We start from the raw sequence: 8,608 nt of genomic DNA, 5'->3' as shown, positions 1-8,608 counted from the left end.
TTAGCTAGCCAGTGAGGTTGCTAGCAGTTACACTGCATTTCATTGGCTTGTACCTGTACTTGCTCACTGACAATAAAGTTGAATCTAATCTAATCTAAAGAGCGAACACAAAAGAGGAGGAAAGGTCCCTCATTGAAAAAGATCTCATAACAACTCGACATCATGAGATACATTTCGGTATATAACTCATTGAATTGAAAGGCGAAGAACAGAGGATGTGAGCGTTTCAGGGACTGTAGGGACGTACAGGACATGGAGTGGAATGAATATGATGGAGGACTATAAAGGGACTATTTACGGACATAAACATCTCGATTCAGTGTCACCATTGAGCCCATCAATGAAGCTAACAGAGTTTGATGGATTCCCTGGACTTGCAGCCCTGAGATTCTTGGTACTTATCCAGGCGTCTTCAATAATGAGCTGAAATATAAGGTAAAGGTTGGAAATTAAAGGATTTTTGCAATCATTTCAAATACCAAGGACGTTAATTATTTCTTCAACTGCATCTCTCTCTTACCAAAGAGAGGAGAGGCCATAGTAACATTGAGGATTCACCACTTTAAAAGAAGTGGTAGCAACCAGATAAAAGCCACCCTCTGCATTGCATTCACAGAACCTCAACTTATTTATTTATCAAAATTGTATCTGTGTGACATCTTTAATGTTTTGTTAATTTCTTCTTTCAATTCAGGGGCCTCAGTTTATTCCAAAAGATTCATAAAATGGCCTAATGGCAACTTTCCTCTGTGCTCATTCCACGGTGATGAAGGTGAAGATTTGTAATTTACTAAGAAATACCAGTAAATGAGGAAATCTGTTCCATGTAATGCAGCCCTGCTCTAATCAGTCCTGCTCCCTCACACATAACTTGGATTATCGTTACAAATTCTGCAGTGAATATTCCCTAAACTGGGAAACTATGCAGAATCAGGACTTTATAGAGTTGTGAGAAGCTGGCGGGACTGTTTAAATGCGGCTAATGTTGTTTTCACTCAGTCAGAGGCTAGTGTGGCACTTTCCTCCTCCACTGTTAGGTTCCTCCTCTGACTTCTTCCCTTCAGAAAACTGAATTCTGAAGAACCAATACAATTTAAAGACTCTGCTCACCCACGCAGGTGTTTCAGGCTCATTAGGCTGGTTGGAGTTGATGTGACCATATTGCTCTTAAAAGAAATATAAAGATTAAGTTTGAGAGCGAGAGAGAGAGAGAGAGAGAGAGAGAGAGAGAGAGAGAGAGAGAGAGAGAGAGAGAGAGAGAGTCCAGACAAGAGGTCTAATCAGGCAAAATAAGAGAAAACAGGTGTGTGGGTGCTCTGTGGGTGGACTGTGGCCCTTTAAGCTCCTCTGGTCCCCCTCAAGTTTACCTGCATGTTTAATTCCCATTGTATGAACTCGGACTGCTGACATATTCATTCATACATTCAGTAATGGAGCTTAACGCAAACAATAAATCACAAATCATTTTCTAATTAGCAAAGAAATGTACAAATCTTTATCCGCCCTAACTGATTTGAACCGAAGGGCAGAGAGAGAGAGAGAGAGAGAGAGAGAGAGAGAGAGAGGAGACAAAGACACAGAGGGAGACAAAGACAGAGAGAGAGAGAGTGAGATGTAATATCGAGTATGATTACATTGATTTTTTTAAATATTGATGTAAAGATTGTTGTGAAGCTATGAATGTAAGGAAACACAGTAACCCTTCTTCCTGCGGTGTATCTCTTATTTGATTGTCCTTGTGCTGTGCTTACTGAACAAACTCAATACTAAGTAAAAAAAAGACGTGATACATACATTTAAACACACCCTCTCATTTTAGAACGACACATATCTGCATATATGAATAAATAAATAATTGATGATTAAAGATCCAATGTCAGCGATGTTAAATAAGTTTAGATAAAGAATGTGTGAATAGTTTGTTGATCAGCAAAACTTGGCTTGTTATATTTTTCTAACCCGACTGAATGGCGGAGAAAATAGAGGAAAAACACGTATTTGAAGTATGGAAACTGATTTTTGAAGGGCTGAGCAATCACCTCTCAAATCAGAGGACTAATGAATGCTGCTTGGCCTTTGAAGCTTTTGAAAACAGAACTGAATTGCATACGTTGCTGTGTATGTCGCTATTAAAAAGAGACGGGCATGGACTCGCTGTGAAAAGAACGCTTCAAGCAGAGGAACCACACAGATCAACAAACCAGCTCAACACAACCTTAAACTCCGTATTGGAAGAGCAAGTGGAGGAAATGCTGATATGATCAATCAATAATCCATTTAGCCACACAATCATATATTTGTTTTTGTCACATAGTCGTACCGTCCGGCGTTATTCAGACAGATCCGCGCTTCACGTGATCCACTGCTGAAACGTTCCTCTGAAACAGCCTAACGGGGATCGATGGTCAAGGCCCTCGGTCAAGGCCGCAGTACTGCTCATTGTGTGTGTGTGTGTGTGTGTGTGTGTGTGTGTGTGTGTGTGTGTGTGTGTAGGTGTGTGAAGAATATTCCTGTCTCACTAATAATCAAGCATGTACTGTATATTGGCCATAATTTACCATTTAATATGATTATACCTATAATGCTCATGAAGTGATTGATCATTGACTATTGTTTCATGAGAACACACTCTTCTCTACAGGTCTTTCCTATGAGAATGGACCGATGGATGACGGCTGTATTAGTTAAAGTTTCCCTTGACCACTGAAGCCTGAGCAAACCTGAATCTTCCACTAACATGTGAATGGTTTGGATGTCTTCATATCTTTAATAGTTATACAGGTTATTCATAAGAAATGATATTCCTATCATAGTATTTTTTGTTATACACAGACCAGACCAGACATACAGCGGAAAAGAGGGACGACAAACACAAACATTTAACTGCTATGTACAGATATAAGAGACCAAAGTAACAATGACGAGGCTTGGTTGACCTTGGAGGAGGTTTTGAGTAATGATCCAGGTTATGAAAGAAATGAATGGTCTGAATGAATGAATGAATGAAGGTCTCTTTTTCGCTTTACAAAAAATACATTTGTCTGTAGTTATGAACACAGGAAGTCATTAACCTGATGCATCTTTAGCGCCACCACTGGCCCTGAGTCTGAATAAACCGAAACAACACGCCAAAGCTGCATCTCAACTTAACCAGTGTAGGACCATGAACAAACATGACAAAATGCACATTTGTACCTGCTGGGGTGATAAATAAGAGTCTATATCTCCTCTGTGTTCACACGCCATGATTAAAAACACACCAACTCCCAAACAACAGCCATTAAACGCTTTATAAAAATGTTTGAACAACTAATTTCACCTCAACAAGCTAGCTAGCAACCTGCCCAAGCACAGCAAGTAGCATTTAGCTTAGCACCACATACACACACAAGCAGGTAGAGCCACCGACGGCAAACAAAATGGCCGTAAAAATTTTGACATGGAGTCATATCACTCGCTCAGCTGTAACACCGCTAAAATATGTAATAAGTTTGCAGACTCACCGTCATTTAGAAGCTTTTGGAATCCAAACACAGAGATCAAAGCTACGCTTGCTAGGTGTTCTCATATCAAACACATGCTCGGCAGACAAATCAAGTCTCGTGGACATAACTCTGTCCCGCCATTTGACCGATGCCGGTTTCATCCAATAGTAGAGCTTCTAAGCTTTCTAAAGGTGTTTCGCGCCGCCTGATCGGATGTAATTTGAAAGAGCTAGGAGCCATGATGTCATGCTTCCTGTCTGAGATTTAAAGGGCCAGCGTTCAATGCTTGAACTCACCTCTCTAGATACAGATTAAGCTTTTGTGCATAGATTTAATAAAAGTATGAATTATAAAACAGATCTTAGCTTTCCTGAAGAGTCTCGACCCCTACTTCTCAGAAAAAGACCAGATTATAGTAAAACAGAGTTTATAATGCTCCCCACTCAGACACAGGGATCAAATTTGCTACCAATGTCAACAGAAGGATTTAGAGGATTTCTGCATTGTTTTTAGGGAGACTGTTCCTGTGGAAGGTTATAGATATATAAAGGAATAAGAATTTGCTGACACAATACTTGTCTCATTTCAAAGTGTTGTGATTCACCTCATAGCATCTCATGGTAAACAATGTGTTCCACTCCCTCTTTGCTGTGTGGTGTGCTAATACGATGCTCCACCTGTAACAGAAACAGACTGAAAAAGCCTCATACAACACGGAAAAGCTGTGTTTTATTCCATCGCTACCCTGGTGGTGTGATAATGTCAGCAAAGAAGCAAACAGGTGAGTCCCCGTCTGGAAAGAGCTTGTTCTGCTATTGTGTAACAAATACTGATAGCACTCGATGTGGATGCCAGGGGGGAGCCAAATTCATAGGGCTAATTGTAAAAATACCTCTTCCTGCTCAAGCACCACACGACTTGAGGGCACTTGTTTGCCTCTTCTGCTCTGATGATACAATAACTCCACAACAAGTTCGCAGCCTCAGGAGTGATGGCTCTCATGTGTGAACCTGCTTCCTCCTTTTATCACTGAAAAAACGCAGATGTACAGTACAAAGCTCTCTCAGCAACAACTTGCACTGTATTCTCACATTAGTGTCACACTCGCTGCTATTATCGGGGATGTCTGGGGTTAATACGGGTCAAATGACAGGCCAACAGATCCTACATGTTGAGTTGTTTACCTCGTTCCCGCGACAAAAGGCTTTTCCTCGGATGGGGCAAGACTCTAAGCGACCCGACGAGCCCTGATGCAACCACCCCACTAAGCTTAGCGCGGCTCCGTTCATCTCCCAGCTGTTTTGTGTCGGCTTTGAAATCTCAGCAGTAAATAAATGGTGGCAGGCAGTCAGGGGTTTGTTGATTCAAGTTGAGCATTAGCATTTCTACTCCATGCTAATGGCTGACCCTGTATTCCCCCAGTGAGGACGAGCGAGCGTGTCAGCTCCCAGATAACAGCCTGTGTTAATGACAGGGAGTCCAACCAATCCCCCTGCTGTGTCTCGGGCTAATCTGCTTTGATCACCTTTGCTAACATCTCTATTATCAACAGATTTCAGCCATCAACAAGGAATTACATTAATACCACTTCCTGTGACCCAGCTGCACCGAGCATGGACCCGCGCCTGTGTGTGTGTGTGTACATATGTTAACATGTGTTCTCTCTCGGGAGATGAGGAGAATGGGAGAGGTTGTGAGGGTGAAGATTTGTAAACGTAATAAGAATTCACTAGCCTGACATTATGCATTGTCTTCATTTCGGAGACTCAAACACAGAGCAGAGACATCTCACTCAGCCCAGAGATCATCAGGTCCCTGCACGGATCGGAAAATAAGACACTGCGACAACTCCCTCAGATCATTTAGTATTATTTGTGCATTCAGGGAAAAGATGCAGAGCAGGAAATCTGTGGATGTGCGGCAGGCGCGCACAGACACGTCTCTAGTGGCTGTGGGAGAGCGTACCATGAATAAATTTGGAGCTGTCCCCAGGAGATTGCCTTCAATCATGCAGCATAAGGTGTCAATGCTGCGCCCTGCGTGCATGGAGCACCGAATTACCTTCTGCCAGATTGCTGATCTGGGTCTAATAGGAATTGGGAATGGACTGAAGAGGATGGACTGCTGATTAATCTGGCCCGAGTCAGAACCCGTGTCCAAGGCCTGCTCGCCGCTGGCCAGGTTCAGGCCGGGGATATACATGCTGTTAGACCAGCTTATGTTGGGGAAGATTGGATGTATGGAAGAATAAGCCATGAGAGAGGAGACTCCTGCAGGAAATACAAATGTATAGTGCACGGAATACAGCTCCATCGGGTTTATCAGCTACGGTTACATGCAGAGTAATGGACCCGAATTAGTCTGACCAAGATTAATCAGACGTACATCAGGCTAAGTTTAGCTTGGAGACATGGACGTCATCTCGATGGTCGCAAATGCCAAACATAAAGTGCATTTCAGGGGCTCCTTCCTACATGAGAACCACTGGAGTCGGCTCTGTGTAAACAGGATTATAAATAGACCACTGCTGCTCATATGTGCATCTTGGTGTGGTTCGTCTGCTGTGTGTGTGTGTGTGTGTGTGTGTGTGTGCGTGTAATCGTAGCTAATGATGATGGTGTTTGGAATATGACAAACATGCAACTGACAACAACACGGCACATTATGTATCATCACACAGTCAGTCCACATGATCAAATATTTATAACCTGTGTGATGCCGAGGCCACGCATAATCGCCGCAGCGTTTTAGTAACACAGCGAAATGTGAACGTTGAATCCTATGGTGTATTAACCACAACATTAAAGGCCAGATCCAGTGTTCAGCACAAGGTGCAAAATTAACATCTCCATTTACATACAAATTTCCATGCATCTAAAAGCAAAGAGTCTTTATGGAGCCATTTTCTCATTTTGAATAATAGCCGGTTTCTGAGATCCATGTTGATTGACTAAATAAAGACTAGTGCATTAAAGCAGTTGTTTATCACCGCTGCATCGTGCCGTACGTATAATTTTGCCGTAAATGGTTATTAACTGATACAGAAACCATGGATTTTTATAATAGCCAGTAATCATTCTACCTCAGAATGTGTTTCCTCCCTCACACACACACACACACACACACACACACACACAGGGTTAAAGAATTAGAGTGTAGTCAATTACATTTAGCAGGTCACAGAAATTGATTTACTGACTAAGGAATGTTTTTTTTCTGTTGGGCTCCGGCGCTGTGGTGGCATTCTGCTCACATAATCAAGGATGAGCGCTGCCTGTCTACCCAATCTACTACTTGGTCCCACAGGGAGAAATGACTTGCGACAGGAAAACCGGCATGAATACTAATTTGCCTACTTGGCTTTAACAGCTTTTGCAAGGCAATCTCATAGGAATTTGCAGAATATGATGTCTTTCCATCTTTCCATATTAATTACCCCCATCTGAAAATAGGGATGTAAAAAAAAAGGACAGGGGAGGAGAGAGGGAGGGAGAGAGATGAAGAGAGGGAGAGGGAGAGATGGAGGGATGGAGGGAGAGAGGGATGGGAGGGAGGGATGATCATGGGAATAGGTCTAAGCAGGGACTCTCTGCTCTCCATGCTAAATGTGGTTAATTATAATGTGATTTGAAGCATCTCAAGCAGGAATCTGTCAGTCTAGATTTGGAACTCTCTGACCACAACTCAAGTTTGGAGCTCTTCATTATGGCTGCACATAGTCTGTCCTTCAGCTCCCAGAGGCCCGAGGATCGCACATCGCCTATACGCTTAGGACCCAAACAGAGATGTTACGGGTGTTGAGATTACTCTGCGGCGATGCTCCGGCACTAACTCCTCCCTCAGCTCGTTTCTGTTACATAGGTGACGACCATAATGCTAAAAGCGGACATATTATTCAGATTCCCATGTTGTTGTTCTTATATGCCAAGAAAAAGTAACTGTGGAACACGAAACTGCTGGAAAACTGCAAACCTGTGAGTTAGATCACGCTGGGCTCGGCTTAGAACTTATCAATCATCCTCAGCCCTTCTTCTCTTGCTGTTGAACATAGGAGGAGGAGGATAGAAGACACATTAGAGCAGTGAGACGGATTATTGTGTGAGTGAGACGTCCGTGTCTCTTGATTGTAGGATCTCCAGCAACATTAACAACAAATCAAATATGAAACGTGTAATTTCATGAATGCTATTATTAAAATGATTATATTAGTGTGTTCAGAGATGGAGCACTGCTGTATTTTGATTCACACAATCACAAATAGAGACTGTTTATGACACTATAACACTGTTTATGCTGTAAACTGAGCACTAGCCTTGTCTTGTGAAGCAGTGAGCATGTAACGGTAACAAACACAGAGCATCCAGCTGCAGACGACACCAACTTACTGCTTTTCTACATGTCCGCCACAATCCTCCCCAAAGCTTCATCATAATGAGGGGTTCAGGCGTCCAGGCTGAACAGATTTTCATTTGGCCCTTTGTGCTGGAGAATCTCACCTGGTCTTTGGAGTGGGGCCAGAGGGGAGCAAAGCTCGCTGGCCCGGCCGTGGAGGGACTGGCTTCCTCTGTAACCCATTCTCATTCACAGACGTCATTCATGTGCAAATCGTGCCTGCATGTATTGTTCACCCGCTGCGCTTTCAGATACTTGCTGAATCAAGTGATAAACGCCATGGCCAAGCTGAAGGTATAGGCTGAGAAGGAATAAGAACATTTTATTACAATAATAAGAAACTTTTGAGTCTTTTTAACGTCTTTAGTTAGAGGTCGTCTGGAGGGAGAACACATTTACTTCAGTCATTGAAATACATTACATACACATTACACAAAGCATATTCTAATTTATGCCAACATGGTAATTCTTTGTTGATTATGTAATTTCATATATAAATGAATAAATTAAACAAAAAAAAAACTCTTTCTTTTCTTTGTGTATTCTTGAAGCAAAGGAAACGAGACATCTAACCACAATGCTGGCTCAGTTTATGTTTACAGTATGTACGGATACTCAGACAAATATCTGCTGATATCATAAAGGCTTTCAATACAGAATCAATGAGTTAAAGATTAAAGATTTTTGTACCAGAGATTATTTTTGATGAAATCATTATAACAAAAATATTG

This window comes from Genypterus blacodes, unplaced genomic scaffold (genome assembly GCF_046128005.1).
Source record: "Genypterus blacodes isolate CSIRO-AG114 ecotype Tasmania unplaced genomic scaffold, CSIRO-AGI_Gbla_v1 ptg000112l_1, whole genome shotgun sequence".
Lineage (NCBI taxonomy): Eukaryota > Metazoa > Chordata > Actinopteri > Ophidiiformes > Ophidiidae > Genypterus > Genypterus blacodes.
Note: the sequence above shows the minus strand (reverse complement) of the source record.